The 22,354-nt window shown below is 46.0% G+C and overlaps 1 pseudogene; it reads left to right on the top strand.

Annotated features, from left to right (window-relative positions):
• LOC101426187 (sepiapterin reductase pseudogene) overlaps positions 1-6,051 on the top strand; it is a 50,531-nt pseudogene extending 44,480 nt beyond the window's left edge.
• Positions 6,052-22,354: the final 16,303 nt, after the last annotated feature.

Genomic DNA, 22,354 nt, shown 5'->3' with positions numbered 1-22,354 from the left:
TGGATTGCAAATGTGGGAAAAAGGATAGAGTTGATAGTAGCACAGTACAGTGAGTATAATGAGGTAGTCTAGGGAGGTAATGTCAATTGAAAGAAAGCTAGAGGATAATCTAGGGACAGTATAGCATAATGATTTCACTGGTGGATGATTGTGGCTAATAGTACAAACACAACAATGTTCCTCTATTACTAAGTGTTAATAATATGGAGAAACATGGAAAAATAGAACTAATGTTACATATAGACTATAATTAACAGTAAAATAGCAGTATTTTATATCAGTGACAAAGAACGTACTATATCATTGCTAAGGATCAATAATGGGGGTGTACACGGGGGTATGGAACTTTTCCTTTTGGAATTATGAAAATGTTCTGAAATGGACTGAGCCGATGACACACATCTCTGTGATGATATTGAGAGCCACTGAGAGTACACTTTGAATGGACTGTACAAGCAAGGGACCGTATGACACAGTGAACCCTGTGATGAATGATGGGCTGTGGTTAAGAGTACAAATAGGGGAACATTCTCTCATGAACTATAACAAATATACAATACTAATATATGGCATTAATAATACAATGGTTTGTGGGATTAATACACCAAATATAAGCTATGGGCTGTAGATAGCAGTAATATGACCTTGTTTGATCAGTTGCAACAAATGTGTCACAACAATGTATGGGAGGGAAGCAGACTTGGCCTAGTGGTTAGGGCATCGGTCTACCACATGGGAGGTCCATGGTTCAAACCGCGGGCCTCCTTGACCCGTGTGGAGCTGGCCCACGCGCAGTGCTGATGTGCGCAAGGAGTGCCCTGCCACACAGGGGTGTCCCTGCATAGGGGAGCCCCACGAGCAAGAAGTGCGCCCCGTAAGGAGAGCCGCCCAGCATGAAAGAAAGTTCAGCCTGCCCAGGAATGGCGCCGCACACATGGAGAGCTGAAACAACAAGTTGAGGCAAAAAAAGAAACAGATTACTGTGCCGCTGATAACAACAGAAGCGGACAGAGAAGAACACACAGCAAATAGACACAAAGAACAGACAACCAGGGTCTGGGGGGTGGGGGGGGAGGGAGAGGGGAGATAAATAAATAAAAAATAAAATAAAAATCTTAAAAAACAAACAAAGTATGGGATTGGTAGTGGGGCAATGTATGACATTCTGTATGGTATGCATGATTATTTTGTAAACTTACAACATGTCAAATTTAAAAAATAGATTTAAACTAGGGGGAAAATATGGGCAAAGACTTGAATAGACATTTCTCCAAAAAGGATATACAAATGGCTAAAAAGCACATGAAAAGATGCTCAACATAATTAGTTATCAGGGAAACGCAAATCAAATTCTCAATGAGATACCATCTCACACACACTAGAACGGCTACCATTAAAATAACAGAAAAGTACAATGCTGAAGAGGACATGGAGAAAGAGGAACACTCATTCAGTGCTGCTGGGAATGTATTAATACAATGGTGCAGCCACTGTGGAAGACAGTTTGGCAGTTCCTCAGAACGACTTAGCAATCCCACTCCTAAGAATTGAAATCAAGGACTGGAACAGATATTTGCACACTAATGGTCTTAGCAGCGTTATTCACAATTGCCAAAAGATGGAGGCAACCCAAGTGTCCATCAACTTATGAAGGGATAAACAAAATATGGTAAATACAACAATGGAATTCAGCATTATAAAGGAACGAAGTTCTGATTCATGGGACAACATAGATGGAACTTTGAAAACATCGTGTTGAGTGAAATAAATGAACAAAAGGACAAATATTGCATGATCTCATCAGTACAAAATAATTAGAATAAGCAAACTCAGAGTCAGACTCTGAAATATAAGGTATCAGGGGCTGGGTTGAGGGTAAAGAATGGGGAATTCTTAAAGTGTACAGAATTTCTTTTGGTGTTGATTTTGAAGTTTTGGTAATGGATGATGGTGATGATGGCACAACATTGTGAATGCAATTAACATTCACACTGAATTATACATGTGAATGGTTAAAAGGGGGAAAGTAAAGGTTGTTTATAAGTTACAAGAATAAAAATTAAAAGAAAAAACAACTGTAAACACAATGAACTGTAAGGCAAACTATGGACTATATTTATATTATAGTATAATTATAAAACTTTTCTTTCATTAATTATAATATATGTGCCTCACTAATGCAAGGTATTAATAATAGGTTGGCACATGGGAACTTTGTATTTTATTTATTTTGTGCATGACATTTCTGTAAACCTACAACTTCTTTAAATATATATACTGGAAGTTCAGTAATTTTTTGAAGTATGGTGCTGGTTCGTGAATAGGCAGATAATGGAACACAATGTAAAATATCCACAAAAAGATCCAATTACAAGAATTTTAATATTTGATAAAGGTGACATTTGAAAGCTAAGGGGGAAAGATGGAATATTCAACAAATGATATGGTGAAAACTAGAGACGTAGCTGGAAAAAATAAAGTTGGGTCACACTAAAATGAATATTTCATGGATTGAAAAATTGAATTTAAAAACCAAAACCATGAAAGTACTATCTAGAACTAGAACAAAATATGGGATATACATTTTATTATCTTGAAATAATCTCTAAGTACAACTCCTAGAAACCACAGAAGAAAAGATCAATCAATTCAATTTCATTTTTTTAAGTGACATTTTTATATAGTGCAACACAAACTATATACCAGGGAAAATATTTCCCACTCATATCACAGACAAAGATATAGATAAGAGCTCCTGAAAAGTACTAAGAAACAACCCAAAGTTGGGTAGAAAAATGGGCAAAGACAACTCATAGAAAAGTTTCTTCACACAAGAAAAATATGTCAACTTCTTTCATAATAAGAAAAACTTAACCTTAAAATCTTTTTAACATAAGATACTTTTATTTACTATTTAATTTACCAAGGTCAAAAAGTTTGGTAGCAATGTGTTCAGAAGGATCTGCAGACAGACACATTTTTGTTGCCGGAGCTGATTTCCAAGTTCTTGGTTACGTCATAAGAAAGAAATCAGAGACATACCACAGTTATGAGAAAATTAGAAAAGAGTTTAATAAGGGGAAAGCACACACTCATGGCACACCCCCTCTCTGGGGTTTTCTGGTTTTATTGGCTATCTTCAAGGTTTGGAGTCTGCACTGATTGGTGCATTTAAGACAAAGCGGGGGAAACTCATTGGGTGGTTTGGTTTCTGGGGGTTGTCATTTGGCGATGCCTGGCTCCTGTTGCCATACACGAGCCCCCTGCGGGGTGTGTTGACCAGCAGTGACTGGCCTCCGGCCAGTGACCCACGAGCCTTGCTGCGTGTTTACTGCTCAAGGTGTTTATGAAAGCAGGTAGCTGGTGGGGGCCCTTCCTGTTTTTCCTTCTTTCTGCTATGTGAAAATGTTGCAGGTTGCACTCCAATAAGGACTTTTGAGTTCTAAGAATTGGCGATTGGGATTTTCTGCCCCCACCCCTCAAGTCCCTATTCTATCCTGTCTCAACGTTCATGCGTTGTTGGTGGATGTGTAAATCAATGCCCATATCTTTGGAAGGATATTTGAAAATATCTATCCAGATTACAAATAGAGGTATCCCTTGACCTAGCAACTCTTAAGAATTTAACCTACAGATATCCTTCCATATGAGTAAAATCACATAAGAAAGAGAATATTCATTGAAACTGTTTATTATAGCAAAAAGATTGGAGAGAGCCCAAAGGTCATCCATAGTAGACTAAAGGCATGACACATGTATATGCAGATGTTTAGAAGAATGACTCAGATCTTTATGTGCTGAAAGGGGAAAGATTTCAAACTGAAACCAGCAAGATGCAGAACACGGAGAAAGTCACTATTGTTAAAAGGGGGGAGGGGCATGAACATTCTCATATATTTGCTTGTGTACACAAAATCTATGACAGTCATACAGGAAACTGGTAACATTGCTTACTTTTGGAGAGGGGAACTGGGTAGCTGGGGTTGAAGGAAGATGAAAGAGAGATTTTTCACCATATATCCTCTATTCCTTTTGAATTTTGAATAAGACAGTAATACTATTTGGGGGGGCGGGGAGAGTTTAAATAAAATCGAATAAAAACTCAAAACAAATGAGGAGACAAAAAGATGAGGAGTGAGGTCATGGAAATGCAAATTAATATATTTTGTATTGAGATATAATTCACATACCATAAAATTCACCTTCTTTAAAGTATAAAATTCAGTGGTTTTTAGTATATTCACAAGGTTGTACAACCATCAACACTATTTAACTCCAGAACATTCTCATCACCCCAAAAAGAAACAAACCCTGTACCGATCAGCAGTCACTCCTTATTTTCTCCCTTCCCCAGTGCCTGGCAACTGCTAATCTACTTTGTCTCTCTGTGGATTTGCCTCTAGGGAAAATCTCTAATCTGAACATTTCTTATAAATGGAATCATACGGTACGTGTCCTTTTTGTGTCTGGCTCCTCTCACTTAGCACATTTCAAAGTTCATCCATCTTGTCGCACGTATCATAACTTCAATCCCTTTTATGGCTGTGAAATACTCCAATGTATGGGTATAGCACATTTTGCTTCTCCATTCAGTCGGTGGACACTTGGGTTCTTTCCACTTTTGGGCTCTTATGAATAATGCTGAGGAAATACAAGTTTTGATCCACACTGAGTCAAAGATTTCCTAATCCTTAAAGCAAGAATCAGGCAGCACGTATTGTCACATAATGTACATTTTCTGTACAGATGTTCAAGCTCATTTTTTTTAAAGATTTATTTTATTTATTTCTCTCCCCTTTCCGCCCCCCCACCCCAGTTGTCTGTCCTCTGTGTCTATTTGCTGCGTGTTCTTCTTTGTCTGCTTCTGTTGTTGTCAGCGGCATGGGAATCTGTGTCTCTTTTTGTTGCGTCATCTGGTTGTGTCAGCTCTCCGTGTGTGCGGCGCCATTCCTGGGCAGGCTGCACTTTCTTTCACGCCGGGCGAGCTCTCCTTACGGGGAGCACTCCTTGCGCGTGGGGCTTCCCTACACAGGGACACCCCTGCATGGCACGGCACTCCTTGCACACGCATCAGCACTGCGCATGGGCCAGCTCCACACGGGTCAAGGAGGCCTGGGGTTTGAACCGCGGACCTCCCATGTGGTAGGCGGATGCCCTAACCACTGGGCCAAGTCAGCTTCCCCACAAGAACATTTTAAATGCATTTATAAAAATATGTGAAATTTTTGTCCAACTATGAAAAAAAGTCAAAATTTCCTGCCAATCAAAATCTTGGGTCGCCAAGCGCGAGCAGGCGAAGGTTGGTGACAAGGAGGGTGACAGCGGTAAGCAGGGAGGCCTGGGGCGCGCTGTGTGCATGCTCACTGGGGCCTCCGCAGCTTCAGCCAGGTGCTGGCCCGGCTCCTGGACCGCAGCTGTCGCCTGGCTCCACGACAGTCCTAAGAGCCCACAGTGACGAAGCGCTGCGGCAGCTGGGGGCTGAGCCTGGCGCCGGGTGACCGGACCTGGGCATGGTGCGGGTACCTGTCGACACACTCGTGCCCTGCATGGGCTCCCCGGGCCCAAGGGGCTGCAGCGACCGCCACTCATCAACAACGCAAGCACCCTCGAGGATGTGTCCAAAGGCTTTTTGGATCTGGCTGACCCAACTTAGGTGAACAATTATTGGGCCCTAAACTTGGCCTCCATGCTCAGCCTGACCTCAAGCATCCTAAAAGCCTTTCCTGACGGTCCCGGCCTCAGCGGGACTGTGGTTGACATCGGGTCCCTCTGCGCCCTGCAGCCGGGAAGCCCCTGGATCATGATGTTCCGAGTACTGGCCACAGAGGAACCTGGCGTGTAGGCGCTGAGCTATGCTCCAGGCCCCCTGGACACAGGCATGCAGCAGCTGGCTCTGGAGACCTCCGTGGACCCAGACCTGGGAAAAAGCTGCAGGCAATGAAGACCAAGGGGGAGCTGGTGGATTGCAGGATGCCTGCCTGGAAACTGCTGCGCTTGCTGCTGAGGGACACATCTCCATCTGGAGCCCACGTTGACTTCTACGACAAATAAGGCCATGACCTTGGCTTCCTGAACCTACTTCCAGTCATACCCCAGGAGTTCCGTGGCTCCCCACATCCTGCCCCAGTAGGACTACTGCACCTGCCTTATACAGCTAGCTCATGAGCTTACTGTTTTGCCCTCCAGGCACAGCCAGCTGTGAGGGCCCTGGGCTTGCTGGGGTGACCAGGGACTCTGTAGCCCACCCTGGGTTAGAGGAGGCTTTGGTTGGAGGCTTGGGAGAGAGGTATCACAGGAGTTGGCGTTCTCTAGTTCCAGCAACAGAATTTTAGGGATGGGAAGGAAGGGCAGGAGAAGAAGCTGAAACATTGAAGTGAGGAGGTTGGGTCTGCTGTCCAGGGCCAGTCCCTGGGGAAAGGAAGGGACAGTCTAGGTGTCAGGAGGCAGACCCCCTGGAGGAGGGGAGGGACAGCAAAAGACCGCCCCCTCCCCATGAGGCTATCCTTTGCTCAGGGTCAAAGTAGCAGAGCCCTGTGGTCAACTTTGAGTCCCCATCCTAATACCTCTTCTCTCCAGAACCCACCACCCTTCCTCTAGGCTGGGGAAGGGGCCCCTGAAGATATCTGGACATTCCGAAAGCACATACAAATAAAACGTGGGCTGTCCTTTTTTTTTAAAAAAAAAAAATTCTTTCCTTTCCCTCTTTATGATCTTATCACTGACATTCCTCCTTTCTTTCCCAGCTTGGCTTCTCTTCTCCAAAGTGCTCTTCCCCTTTCCACACTCGCATTCATTCTTTTCCTTCCCTCCTGCCTTTTCTGTTCCTCTTTTCATTACCCCTCTTTGTCCTAAGAAAAACAATAGTCATCGCCAAAGTAATTCATCCTGGAAAAACTAAAAAAGCTGGCAAACCTGAACTGTATGTGATTAGTCATTTTTTGCCATTTGCTCCTTTGTCTGCAGGCCACGAGTTTTGTTAAAACCTGCCCTGCTCCTCTCTGGTAAGTGTGAAGCTGCACTATTTTCCAAGCCCAGATTTACAGAGTCCCAAGAGACGCTCCTAATAACGATTAGGATCAGCAGCCACTGGACAACGCTTAGATTTAGATAAGATCTGCAGAAGCAGGAGGTAAGTCACAGGCACACACACACACCCTCCTGAGAAATCTCCTCGGTGGAGAGTCGGAATAAACCAAACCGAATCATTAAAAGAAAAGGTAAGAGCTCTTCCTACCCAATTATCTCCTACCCTCAGTTCACAGGTATGAGATCTGCTCACTCGCTGATTACAACCCATAAGTATTTCCTTACATAAATTATTTGCCTATGTTTAAAAAAAAAAAAAAAAAAAGGAGAGAGAGGAGGTCCCTGACGCTCCCGGAAGCCCCTTTACTTCCGGTCTCCCGAAAGCCCCTCTGCTTCCGGTTTCCCGAGAGGAGTATCCCCAGTGTGAGCAGGCCTTATATCCGAGGGTGCAGACCTGAGGAGTTAAAAGGCTGAAATTCATAGTAATTCTTGCTCGGACACTGAGGGCGTTCTGTTGGAGGCGAAAAGAAGATTGTTTGGGTTTTTTAATTATAAAAATCATTTGAGGGATCGATGTCGTTTACTGGACTCCCGCTAAATGCAGTTCCTAGCTCCGTCTTTTCCTTGACCTTTCCACTTGGCGCAGGGCCGGTCGTCCCTCCCTTGCGCTGCTGGCCAGCGCCTGACGACTTTCAGCCCCTCGTCCTATCCATTCAACGCGCTGACCCCAGGTGGCGCTTCCATAAACAGGTTAACTTTGTCCCTGCTCTGCAAACTCCTCCGTGTCTCCCTGGTACCAAGAGGACAAAGCCTCGATTCTTAGCTCGGCCTGTGGGCATCCAAGATGGGCCACAGTTCAGACCCGTCCATCTTTCCACTGTTCCCCACACGCCCCCACACAGCGTGACTCACGTCCCACTGGGGACCACCCCCCGAGCACTTTCCAGGCCTCGCGCCTCTTCTCACGCCGTTCTCTGAGAAGAGAGAATGCCCTTTAAGTTTCCATTCAGCGATATTAAGTGCCCACTCCGTGCCAAGAGGCAGGAATTCAGAGTGACACAGCTAGGGAGGGAGGTGGAGGACACAGCGGGCAGGCCTAACTGTGAGAAGGGGGTGGGCCTTGGGAGACGGGGAGGAAGAGCGTCCTCTGCACTTACCCAGTGCTTCAGGACAACTCGGTTAGGCAGGTATGATTATCACCCTTCTAGAAATGAGAAGGCTGAGACCCCGAAAATGGCAGAGGACAGTGGGTTTCTAAAGCTCTTGATTTCATCCCTCGGTTGCACTTCGCGGCCCTCCGCCACAGAGCTGTTCATATCACCCTAGCCCAAATCCTGTGCAAGGAGAATCTCTTGACTTGTGCATTTCCTTTGGCAAGTAGTGGAATCTGACCTTGTTCTTTGCAGTGTTTGTAAACTTTGTGTGCAGAGTTATATCTTGTCTTCCCAGCTAGATATGCTTCTGAGAACAGGGCACAGTTTCACACATACTATTTTGTTCAGCGTAGTTAATAAACAAGTTCTCAGAGCACTTGGCGACCTATCCAAAATCATCCACCCACAAAATATCTCTACAAAACAGAGGTAATTACTCTTTCCTACCTCACAGGGGTATTGAATAGGATAATTCATTTGTGCCAGTAATGAGATTTGATATCTTTAGATGAAAAGCGCTAAATCTTCCAGGCTGAAAACGAGAAGGCTTATAAAATGTATTAGACCTGACAATAGGGGCCTGGACTGCCCTTCTTTAATGTATGCACAATGTCTCATTTAAACTCAAATTAAAATACAAGTGGTGGAGGGAGCATAGGATGAAGGCAAAAAGCTTATTTTTCCTCCTTAAATGCCATGTCTCTCTTTGCCATGTCTACAATGATTTCTAGCACTGGGTGTATGCTACATAATTCAGAAGACACAGGCAAAGCGGTGCACAGCTCAGACTGGGCCTCTCCTGATGGGTGGGGCCACCCAGCTTCCCCGACTAGCTCTCCTGGTCTCCAAAGCTCTAGAGCTTAGTACTCAGCAATTAAGGCCTTTGGAGCTACACCCATGCCTGAAGCAGCCTCCAGCTTTTGTCTCTGGGAGTAAATGCTACTGAATGCTGACAAAATCTGCAGGGAGATTAAAAATAATTGAGATCTACCACTTTGTTCTCCTTGCCTTTCCCTCCGGGAATTCTGCTGCCTGCTCCCAAAAGGCCTCAGTCAGAGTGGGAGGTGGCTTTCAGGGGAGGCATTTGGTGCTACTGACCCCTCCTTTCTTTAAGGCTGCCGTCCCTTTGCTTGGGGGTTTCTGTGCTTTTCATTTTTCTTCTTCAGCTTTCCTGACTCTTCCACCTTCTTCCACCTCCATGCTCATTGCCCTACGTGCCTTAAATGTTGAAAGTAATCTCTTTCCTTCTCTACTCTTCAACCTTGGTCTCTGAATCCCACCATGTCAAGTACGTAGAAGAGGTGTGGAACTAAAAGAACAGCAAAATGAGGACAGGCAAAGACTATTTTTTCAGGGAGTCAGCCACCATTCCTTACCTTTGGCAGAGACTCAAAGGCAGGAAGAGGAGTGGGAAAGCTTTAGGGTGAGAAAAAGGAAAGGCTTCAGTGTGCTTTGATGGGAGGCGGTTGGCATGGGGAGGCTACGGGCAACTGACTAGAAGCAGGGCATCCTATGGTATTGGGTAGGGAGCATATTTGGCTTTCTCCAGTTCATCCTAAATTGAAAGCAGGGGAAAATTCAGGGAAACTGGCAGTGACTTACCAAACCCTCACTATTTGGCTTCCTGTTCTGATTGCTGTTCATAGTAGGTTCAAGTTGTTTTTATATGTGGACTCACCATTGTCCATTTGTATATTTGTTCTCCCAAATCTTTGCATCCATTTAAGCACTTGTCCTTTAAAAGCTCAAACTCATTACATCCCACATTATCTCATAATCTGCCTCTCCAAATCTGATCCTCTCCTGAGTTCCCATCTTGATGGACTGGGCCACTGTCACCATCCAAGCCAGAAACCTGGGAGTCTTCTTAGACTCCTGTCTGTCCCTTATTCTCTACATCTAGTAGTCAGTATGTGCTGTCATGCCTCCATCCTTTCTACCGGTCTGACCACTGCCTTAGGGCAAGTTCCATTTTCTTTCTGATTATCACCCAATGGCTTTACTGCTTGCAATCTCTTTCCCAATCCAACTTCCATATTTTGACCAAAGGGATATTCCTAAAATGTTAATCTCCTTGTGTTCACTTCCTACTTAAATTCTTTCTGAGGTATTTCATTGTCTAAAGCAGTGGTTTCCAAACCTGACTAGCTACATACCTGGGGAGCTTTTAGAAACTAGAGATTCTGAGGACCTAAGAATCGCTCAGTCCGTGGCTCTGGAAATTCTTATGTGGTTAGCCCTGCCATAGATCTGGGACCTGGTTTAGGAAATCATTTATGTGCTGGTTAATTTTATGTGTCAGTTGGTTAGATTAGGGTGTCCAGTTGTTTGATCAAACACTAGTCCAGTTGTTGCAGAGTTATTCCATAGATGGAATTAGCATCTACAATCAGTTGACTCTAAGTAAAGGAGATGACCAATCACTTCGAGGTCTGAAAAGAACTGGATTATAGGGATCAGAAGGAATTCTGCCTCAAAACTGTATCCTCTACCTCTTCCTGAGTTTCCAGCCTAAGGAATTTAGACTTCAACCTCACTCTTACGGGATTTCTAGCTTCTGGCCTGACCGATGGAATTCAGACTTGCCAGCCACCATGACTGCAGGAGCCAATTCCCTAAAATAAATCTCTAAATATATACATACATATATCCTATTGGTTCTGTTTCTCCAAAGACCGCTGACTGATACAGCTTGCCTAGAGAATCTATTTTAAATTCCTTTGCAGGACCGTGGCCCCAGCACACATCCTATTCTTCAACCATACTTTACAATTCATTTCCCCCATTGTAGGTTCATTCTTCATATGTCCTATTCCTGCTGTTTGGATGCCCTCTTAACTAAAACCTTTCTCAGTGTCCCTTCCTCCCAAGCAGAATTAATTACACCCTCTTTTGGGGCCACCTCTATAAATTGTAGTAAACCTAGAAAACCTTTACTATATCAATTATCACATTTTATGTATATTGCATTTTTTTACAAGATGTCATTCCCTCCTGCTCGACTATAGACTAACTCCCTGAGGAAGTATTAAATAGCTTTGCCTCCCTCGACTCCTGGCACATAATTGGTTCTCAAGAAATATTTATTAAATGATGATTGTATGAAGATGAATACAAGAAAGTACATCTATTTCCAAATATGGAATTTTACAGAGATGTAATAGAACAAAGGGTTACAAATCATTTTTACAGATTTGGAAGTTTTAGAGTTCCTGAAGTCCCAGAAACTTTCCATTTTCTGTCTGAAATCTAAAATCCTTTGTCATCACTACAAGACTCTTTCTATGAGGTCCTCATCTAAAATCACCAGTCAAAAATAAATAAAGAAGAAAAAAAATACATAAAGAAGAATGAAAAATAAAAAATAAATTAAACCACAGGGCAGCGGGGTACTAAGGGGTGGGAAGTAGGAGCAGTGAGCTCTCCAAGTAGACAATAAAGATTGGCTTTGTCTGTGAAGATTTTGTAACAATAATAAAACCATTAAAATTCTCTCAGGATACAAATGCTTATTCACTTTTGGCAGGAATGTCGAATAGTAGAGCCACTGTGGAGGATTATTTAGCAGTTCCTAACGAAGTTAGATATAGATCTACCATGTGCCCTGGCAAGACAACGGTTACTGGATTTTGTCTAGGTTCTTGGCTATGCTGCAGAAATGAATTTCAAGAGTGAGTTAGGCCAGTAATTTATTCAGGTAGGGAGGGAAGAGAAATGGGAGAAAATAACAGATCATGGATCCCAGGTAGAGAAGAGGGGACTGATGATTGATAAAGCAGGCTGACTCACAGGCTGCAATTTCCCATGAGAGATTATAAATCCCAGGGTTTTACTTGTGTGTTGATCCGTGCGGGGGAGAAGGCGGTCAGAGTCAGGGTCCAGAGAGCACGAGTTCAGGCCTTGCACCTGCTTTTTGAACCATTAATTATTCTGCCTCTTTGCTAATGGTGTAGGAGGAGTCCCAGCTGTTGGCTGTTTTGATTGATCACCCCACCCATCAATCCCCCGGGAGGGCCCAACGATAAAGTCCCCGAGGAATATCCGGCTTCCCGAGGAAGTCTTGTTCTGAATGGCAGAATCTTGGCGGGGGGGAGGGGGGGGCGGTCTTCCAGCAGCCCTCTTGGGGTTACTGATGTCCACGTGGACTTCTTGCCAGGTTTCAGATCCATCTGTTGATTCTCTATCTTACTAGCCTGCTTCACAACTACTAGGTATATACCCAGAAGAACTGAGAGCAGTGACATAGACATCTGCACACTGACGTTCTTAGTGACCTTATTCACTGCTGCCGAAAGATGGAAGCAACCCAGGTGTCCATCAACTGGCAAACTGATAAACTGCTGTATAGACACATGATAGAATATTATTCAGCGGTAAGAAGAAATGAAGTGGTGAAGCATATGACAACATGGATGAAATTGGAGGACATTATGTTGAATAAAGCAAGTCAGACACCAAAAGGCAAATATTGTGTGATTTTGCTATTATGAGCTAAATACAATGAGCAAACTCATGGAATTAATAGCTAGAATATAAGTCACCAAAGAATGTGGTTGATGGAAAGCTGAGGTTTAATCTGTGCGGAACTGGTAAAAGCTGTTTGTAAATGTTTGGAAATGAATTTAAATGGTGAAAGCATATCATAGGATGTGTAATCAGTAGTGCTAACATATGGCTATGATAGTGGTTTATTTTTTTGTTGTTTTACCTTTTTTTGAGTAATGAAAATGCTCTAATATTGATTGAAGTGATAAATGTGCAACTCAGTGATTATACCAAATGCCATTGATTGTATGTTTTAGATAATTTATATGGTTTATGAACAAAAAAATATAATAGGGTGGATTTGGGGGAAAATTGCACCAAACGTAAGATTCAGGCTATAGTTAGTAGTAATAGTTTGATGATTTCTTTCATAATTAGTTAGAAATGTTTCACCACGATGCAAGGTGTTGGTGGTGGGGAGATGTACAGGAGCCTTGTTTATGTTATGCATGTTTGTTTTGTTAGTTCACAACTTTTTTATACACTTACTGTTTGTGTATGTTCATGTATGAATGGTATACTTCAATAAATTATTTTTAAAATGAAAAAAACTCCCTGCTTTTTACTATCTCCCTGTGCAGACTGTTCTAAATGATGTTAGTGATAAAATCCTACTACCCACTTATATAAATATATGGTAATTCTGAGTGTATTATTAAATTTAAAAAGTAATCGTGTATCTTTAACTGTGGTGGTTAAAATAAAACATTTGTAAGTTACAGCCTAAAATAGCAATTTGACTTTTGTTTGCTCTTCATAAATAGCCAAAATAAAATCAAATAGTGAAATTAAAAACCCTACTACTGGGAAACAGGTGTAGCTCAGTGGTTGAGCACCTGCTCTGTATGTATGATGTCCAGGGTTAAATTCCCAGTACCTACTTAAAAAAAAAGAAAAAACAAGATAAAAATCCTACTATCCCTTCTGCCTACCAAGTAACCCTTTCCTCTTGTGTCTATTTTTCATTGCCTTAAGTGAGGGTCTGTATGATTTTTAAAGCTTTATTAATTAAAAAGAGAGAGACCAGATAAAGCTATGATTGACTTAATATTATCTTCTCTTTTTCTCCTTTATTTACCATTGTTGGGCTGCTTGACCAGAATCTTTTCTTAAGAGAATACAGAAATAATAGATTTAGACATTCATCTAAATATAATATTTTTTTATTTTCTTTCACTTAGGGGCATACACCAAAGGAATAAAAGTTTTGTAGGCCATTTCTTCAATGTTTGTATATCTTGAACTACAACAAACAATTTTGTTGGAACATGCAGAAATGACGTTCTGGGTAAAGATAGGTACTAAACACGTCCAATTTCAGCTACTCCTGAAACTCTTAAAACACACACACAGAGTCAGGGAGAATGAGCTAGGGAAGAAAAAAAAATCTTTAGAGGGTAGAAAACAGATGGAGCGGTGGTAATTGACTGAGCGGACCTGGAAAAGCTGAATGAATGCTAAACAAATGGGAGAAAGCTGAGAACAACTCAAGTTACATCAGAGAAGTTTTTTAAGAGACTCCGGAAATGGCAACCTCAAGCAGCTCCTGAATTAAGGATAAAGGAGGTAGGATTTCCACCGGGGGGGGGGGATTAGGGTGAAAGCTGCTCAAGCAGCAGGTGAATCCACAGATCTGCCCCTCACACCATGCCATGGGGGACGGCTCCTCCCCTCCGCGGAAGGCTGCAGATTGATTCTCAGGGAAGGGTAAAGGAGAGGTTCGCTTGTATTGGGGGACACCAGGCACAGCTGGGGACCTGGAGACGCTGCCGAAACAGGAGGACGGCGTGCGTGTTTACAAATGGAATGATCAGACCGGACAACCTCTCCCTGCGCTGGCCTTGCAGATGCCGGCAGCCAGGCTGAACCTCCTCTGCGTGTAAGTACAAGCTCAGGCGCCCAAAAGAGAGACCTAAAGATACTGATGTAAAGGGTGCCCCATCCAAAGGCCTATCTGTAACAAGGCGGCCGACGAGGAAGCCTCCACCAGGCCCAGCCATGCTCTCAGGTTCCGGTCAGAGCCGAGCCAGGGGCCAAGAGGCAGACAGACGTCGAGGAAAGCCTCTAGCATAAAAGACAGAGGTCACAGCAGACAAAAAAGCGGGGAGCAAACTGGGGAACTAGGAATGCTGCAGGGGAAGATAATTCTCAGGCACCGCTCTAGTATTAATTGACATCCTTCAAGATACAAAGAGACAAGAGTGGGCTCGTGAAAAATAGGATGATATATAAATTTGGGGGAAGCGGACTTGGCCCAGTGGTTAGGGCGTCCGTCTACCACATGGGAGGTCCGTGGTTCAAACCCCGGGCCTCCTTGACCAGTGTGGAGCTGGCCCATGCGCAGTGCTGATGCGAGCAAGGAGTGCCCTGCCATGCAGGGGCCTGCGTAGGGGAGCCCCACGCGCAAGGAGTGCGCCCCCTAAGGAGAGCCGCCCAGCGTGAAAGAAAGTGCCCCCTGCCCAGGAATGGCGCCGTACACATGGAGAGCTGACACAACAAGATGATGCAACAAAAAGAGATACGGATTCCTGGTCCCATTGACAAGAATGCAAGCGGACACAGAAGAACACACAGCGAATAGACATAGAGAGCAGACAACAGGGGAAGTGGGGAAGGGAAGAGAAATAAATTTTAAAAAATAAATCTTTAAAAATAAATAAATAAATAAATAAATTTGGGAAGAAAAAGCAGCATCGAGGAAAAAATGAAAAAGAAAGAAAAATTGGATACTACAAATATATCAGAAAAGAAGAATTCAAGATAAAATTGAAAATCTCGCCGAGCGAAATGGCAAAGAGGTGACAGATGAGTCGGGGAACCAATGCAGAGTCCCCACTCCAGGCTGACGGCTGTGCACCCCTAAGGGGCAGCCGGCCCGGAGCGTTTCTGAAGATGAAGCAAATAGGCCATCTGCTGGAGATGAACCTACGGAGAGGGGTTTTGGACAATGAGCAGAGAGTTTGGAGTCCACTTAGTCATGACCACACAGAAAAGGCAGCAAATAGAAACCAGTCACTGGGGGGGTTTTGGCTGCAGCTCAGTGGTTGGGCGCCTGCTTCCCACTAACAGATCGCGGGTTCGATTCCCGGTGCCGCCCTAAAACCCTGACTCACTGAGGCAGGCGTGCTCCACCTGGGCTGAGGCACCCTGGAAGGAAGCGCAGAGCAGGGGAAGGGGAAGACCGAAAACCAGAGGGTGGCAGAGCAGGAGGCGGGAGAGAAGGCTGGCACCCGCGAGGATACTGGTGGCGTCTACACAGCACGCCTGCGGGCGCGCGGGCGCAGCCCCTTCCGCTGAGGACGATGGACTCAGTTACGTGCCCGGGTTTTCCTGCGCCCACCTCAGCGAGAGCCTGAGGGCCGAGGTAGCTGGGGCTCAGCTCTGAGACTGACCTCTGGCTTCCAAGCAGGGCTGGACGTTTCCTCGTTTCCTCGCTGCTGTCGGGGATCCTGCCTGAGGGGCGGAGAGCCCCCCACTTTCTCTCTCACCTCACACTAGAGTGATAACGATGACCCGGGCAAGCACTTTATTGTGTCTCCGAGCAGGAGTCTCTTGTGAAGGCCCAAACATGAAAGTTCTCCTGTGTGTGCCGGACTGCGGCCGCTTATTCATACTAGCGTGGTAATGGCTGCTGCAGATGCCTGCTCTGTCCCCTTTGACTCGGGGCTGCCTGCCCTCTTGTCCAGCGGTCCACTAAAAACGCCACTTCTTTTTTTTTAAGCCAACTCGTTGCATGGTATTTGCTTTATTTTTTTCCATTTATTTTTTTTATACTTTTAAAATTAAAGTTAATAGATCACAAAGAACGCTACATTAAAGAAGATAAAAAATCATGAGGTTCTCCTATAACCCTCTTCCCACCCCCCACCCCACCATTTTTGTAAATTGTATATTTTTTGAAGATATATACATCACACACAAAAAGTTACGTTAAAAAACATGAGGTTCCGTATACCCCCAGCCCCCCCACCGCACTCCTCCCACACCAACAACCTCCCCCATCCTTGTGGCACACTCCTCGCACTCCGTGAACACATTTTGGAGCACTGCTGCACCACATGGGTGATAGTTTACCCTGTAAAAACTCCACTTCTTGGACCCGGGGATGGGTCTTTACCTCCACCTAGAGTGATAATGGCTACTCCAGGCAAGCTTGTCCTGTTTAGCCACAGGTGAGGGCAGCAGCACCATCCTTTTTATTGAGAGAAAGTAGAGGGGCAGGGGAGTTACTGGAGTGGGATTGAGTTGGCCTCTTTCCAAATGTATTTGTAGAAAAGAAAAAATTACACGTGTTTTTATATGCTTTTTAGTTTCTGGGGAGGAGGGGTTTTGGGGCACACGTCGACTTTGATCTCCTCGTGTCCCATTCACTCACCCCGACTCCATCTCCCTGCCTCGGAGCCCATCCCCCTTTCAAATTTACATCAGTCTGCCTGCGGTGGAGACCTCTGTTAAACCCATGTCCAGGGAAGCGATGTGGCTCAGGCCATAAGGCCTCCGCCTACCATATGGGAGGACCTGGGTCCAATCCCCGGGTCCCTCTGGTGAAAAAGAAGAAGAGAAAGCGTGCCTGCACGGCAAGCAGGTGCCCACGGGGCGAACCAAGTGCCCGCGCGGTGAGCCGACTGCCCACATGAGAGCCCGCGTGGTGAGCCAGTGCCCGCACAAGTGAGTCACGCAGCAAGATGATGAAGCAACAAAAGAGAGACAAGGGGAGAGTCAAGGTGAAGCACAGCAGAGACCAGGAACTGAGGTGGCGCAATTGACAGGGAGCCTCTCTCCACATCAGAGGTCCCCAGGAGCAAATCCTGGTGAATCTAGAGGAGAAAGACGAGAAGACAAAAAAAAAAAAGAGAGAGAGAGAGAGAAATAGATACAGAGCACACAGCGAATGGCCACAGACAGCAAAAACCAGCAGGACAGGGGAGGGGGAGGAGAGAAGAAAAACAACCGTGTCCAGCTCTTCGCCTCAGAGCCCTCCCTTATCCTTTCAGAGCTTCGCTGCCTCAGCCCCCTCATCCGCTGGGGGAGCATGAATGGAGCCGCAGGAGTCTCCCCCCTCCAAGGCGACAGGCCGAGGAGGCACCTGGCGGGCAGGTGGCCTGGGCACATGGGCGCTACGTAAGTGGGCAGGACAGGGCCTGAAGGTCCAGCTCTCAGGCCACAGACTTCGAGGTCCCAAATGAGCACAGGCTGTCCTCCAGACTGAGGTGGACAGCCGTGGGCAGGCACGCAGCCTGAAGCACCTCGAGGCCATGACCTGCAGCTCCGCGAGGAATGCGCCGCACCCGAGGGCCCGTTCCTCGGCTCCCATGCGCCGTCGCCCGTGGACATCATTCCAGGACATTCCAGCTCCCCTGCTGCTGCCTCTTACTTGACTGTACTTACTTGATGACGGGGTGGGCCCACTGGAGAGCCCAGGTGTGGGGGGCTGAGGGGGCCAGAGGAATGGGGGTGACCACCGAGCGCCCCCTTCCCAGGCTCACTATGAGTCTGCCTACATCTCTCCCATTTGGCTCACTGGTTCTCTGGCTATAGGCACCTCCCGTTAGGGGCCCGGAGATCAGCATCCCCACGGCTGAACCCCCACGTTGTTGGGGGACCCCTGCAGTAGCATGGGTGGGATGGGGCGACCGCCTGCTTCACCAGGTGTGAGGCCGTGACCCAGCTCGGGCTGGGACACCAGGGCTGCTGGGGAGGAGGCGAAGTCCCAGCACCTGGGTCCTGATCGTCCCTTGCCGGCGTGGTGGAGTGGCAGGTGGGGTCAGGCACAGCCCCTGGGGGCAGCTCGGGAAGCTGCCCTCTGCCTGCCTGGGCTTCGGAGCAGGGGCAGGGCGGGGAGTGCAGGTGGCATTAGGACTTCCCTTTAGACACGGGCACCGCACGGCACCGCTTAGATGGGCTCCCATCGCCCTATTAGTCACAAAAGCACAGCTTTCCCTTGTCCTATGGGAGCCCCAGGGCGTGGTCTGCCTCGGCCACACCTACCCGACCCTCCTGGCCCCTCCCCAGCGCCCTCCCCCCGGCCTCACCTGCGCCCTGGTGAACTTTAGGCACTGGCACCAGTGGCACTTTATTTTTATTAAAAAAAAAAAAGATTTATTTATTTATTTATTTTTATTTCTCTCCCCTTCTCTGCCCTCTGTGTCCATTCGCTGTGTGTTCCTCTTTGTCCACTTCTGTTGTTTGCTTCTGGTGTTGTCAGCGGCTCGGGAATCTGTGTTTCTTTTTGTTGCGTCATCTTGTTGTGTCAGCTCTCCGTGTGGGCAGCGCCATTCCTGGGCAGGCTGCACTTTCTTTCGCGCTGGGCGGCTCTCCTTACGGGGCGCACTCCTTGCGCGTGGGGCTCCCCTACGCGGGGGACACCCATGCGTGGCAGGACACTCCTTGTGGGCATCAGCGCTGCGCATGGGCCAGCTCCACACGGGTCAAGGAGACCCGGGGTTTGAACCGCAGACTTCCCATGTGGTAGGCGGGTGCTCTATCCATTGAGCCAAATCCACTTCCCAAGAGGCACTTGAGAACCTGTCATTGCTGCTGCTTGTTCGAGGAGGCAGGCCTGCAGCCAACCTGCAGCAGCCATGCCGACCGATGGCATGTACGGCTGCAGAGCGTGGGGCAGCAAGCCTGGCTCTCCCCGGGAGCTGGGGTGGCAGCACGGTGCCTTTGGACTCTGCGTCAGCCCCAGCCGAACCAGCACTAGTCCTTCATCAGACCCCTGTCGCTGGGCCTGCCCCACCCCATTCGTTCATCATTGTTTGCTCCTAGCCCTGCCTCTGCTACTCTCGATTAGCATCCGCTTGGCCATAGATGAGCCCGGGTTCCTGCCGATTCCTTATTAGCTCCCCCAGTGTCTACTCATTGGACACTAGTCACCAATAATGAATGCATCTGCTGGCCCTGCCAGCCCTGGCACAGCACCTGCACATCCTGTGTGAGGACAAGGCGCCATGCCTGCCAACTGCCCATCAGTTCCACTAGTGTCTGCTCGCATTGCCAGGCCTGGGGGTCCCCCCGGCCCCTTCCCCTTTTGGATTCCGGCACAGCCTACACCTCCCATGGGGGTCCCCATCATCATGGACAGAGAATCCTGGTTTTAGCAGGAATTTCTCTCCCACAGCTTCCAACCAAGAGGGCAATGGATTATGCGTTTATTTTAGAGGACTTCTTGGAGCGTGGGGTAGATTCAATCCTGCCCACCGCACAAGACGTGCTAAACCCTAACTCCAGGGCCTGTGGGTGTGAACTCCTTTGTAAAGGGGACCTTTGATGATCCTATTGAGAGGAGGCCAAATGGAATCAGGGTGGGCTTTTATCAATACGGCTGGTGTCCTTATGAGCAAAGGAGATTTGGACATGACAGTGCAAGGAAACAAGGAAACAGAGGCCGTGTGACGGAGCAGAGAGCGGCTGTCAGTGCGCCACCACGAGAACGCGACGGCTTCCGAGAACGCTTGGTGCCAGTGCCTGACTTTGGACTTCCGGTCTCCAAACTGGGAGCCAATAAATTCCTATTTAAGCCAAAAAATAAAAATTATTATTATTTTTCATTTTGGGGGATTTAATATCTATGCAGAAAAGAAGAAGGAATTGTGGTATACCCCAAGGCTCTGCACGGAGCAGCAAATCACATGGGCGTAAATACTGTAAATTGATGTAAAATATAACTGTATTGGGAGGATTAGGGAGAGGATAGGAAATATAAGTATTTGGATGGAGGCTGGAGGCGAGGCATGTCGCATAGAAGAAAGAAAATAACTAATGCCTTACACTGAAAAACAAATACCTATGCAAGCAAGTTATTTAGAGATACAGAGGTAAATACTAAAAAACTCCGCTGAAATAAAAAACATAGTTTCTACTAGGGAAGTTGAAATGGGGGTGGGGGGCAAGGGAAGTGGTCTAGAACTTTTTTTTTAGCTTGATGATTTAATTGGCTTTTAAAAATAAGTACATACTTAAGTTCAACAACAACAAAAAAAGGGATTTATTTGCAAGGGGAAAAATGTTTCTTCTAAACCAAAGAAATGTATTACTATGAAGTTTAGAGATCCCCTAGCTGACACTATTTCAGCCTGAGCAAGGCTGAGCCAAGGGTTACCAAAGGCTACCCAAAGCTTCTCCTTCCCAAAGCCACTAAGTCACTCTGTCTTTTGGTCTAGGTGAGAGTTACAGACCAGGCCTATTGGGCAAAAACACAGAAATAGTTTTATCCAGAAATTGAATGCTAACTGAAACGACTGAAGGCTCCATCCCAGCATCCTGCCGCGCTGACCCCGGAGGTCTGCAGCCGGCCGGGCATCCAGTCAAAGGTCATTGCCATCCTCACGTCCAGTTGGAGCACTGAGTAGACCCTCAAGGCTCCCAAAGGCCAGGGCCCGTGTCTCCAGGTGGCTTTCCAGCTGGGGACAGTGGCGTCTTCAGAAGGCAAAGCAGCACATTCATCCTCGCACAGGGATGGGCAAAGTGGACAACTCGTGTTCAGGAAGCCGAAGCGTTGTCTGGTTTTTAGCATCCTTCATCCGGCAGCAGTTCTAACGGAGCCTCACACTGACTCTGGACCACACATATTCATGAAAGCCTGCCAAAATGCAGGTGAGGTAAAAGTGTTAGCATAGGCTGTAAATAAATAGGATTTTATTTTAAGATGGAATATAAAATGGCTATATCCCTGTTAATGTTGAAAATCATCCCATCAGGAGGCGAAGGCAAATTATAGCACTCTCACTTTAATAAGTCAAGTAATTCCCAACAGTAAAAGGCACCTTGGGGAAGTCTTGCAAGGATTGAGATAGTTGCCTAGCTCCATGAAAGGTGTGCAATACATATTTATAGAAAAAAAACAATGATAACATAAAAATAATTTTTAAAAGAGATCAATGATAATATATCAGGTCAACTCAGCACCATGGTTTAAAAGTCTAGTTTTTGACCTTAACACATTTTAGGTCATGACTTCAAAGCTCTGGAACAACAAACCTTCCAAGAACAGGATACGTTTGATCTGTCTTACTGTCTTCCATCTCAGTAATCTAAAAGAACAGAAATATTTTCTTCATTAAACCACTGGTGTAGGTCTCTATGAAGACGAAATCAAAAGGGACAACTATCCTGACATTATTCTAGTGTTTGACATAATCACTTCCTTGCTTTTCTTTATTATTTACCACCTTCTACTAAGTAACACAGTAGAGTTTTGCATGATTTTGAACTTCATATGAATGAAATCATTGCATGATGATCCATCTCTAGCTATTTCCTCATGCCTTGTTTCTCTTGCTCATTTTTATGCATGTGAGATTCACCCACTTTATTGCAGGAACTTCTCTTTGCTCATTTTCATTTGCATAATATTTCATTATATGAATAAGCCACAATATAACTCTCCCATCTGCTGCTGATGGGCACTTAAGTTGTTTCCAGTCTTGAGCCGTTACGAGCAATGCGGCTGTGAGCCTTCCTGTACATGATTCCAGGTGCACATGTGCATAATTTCCTCTAGGCGGTGCTGTCTAGTAAAATTCTCTGCAACGATGGGAATGTTTTCCATCCGCTCTGATCAATTCAGTAGCCACCAGCCATATGTGGCTATTGTCCATTTGAAGTGTGGCCAACCGAGGAGCTTTTTA

This window comes from Dasypus novemcinctus, chromosome 22, assembly GCF_030445035.2.
Source record: "Dasypus novemcinctus isolate mDasNov1 chromosome 22, mDasNov1.1.hap2, whole genome shotgun sequence".
Classification (NCBI taxonomy): Eukaryota; Metazoa; Chordata; class Mammalia; order Cingulata; family Dasypodidae; genus Dasypus; species Dasypus novemcinctus.
Note: the sequence above shows the minus strand (reverse complement) of the source record. Positions and strands in the feature narration are given on the sequence as shown.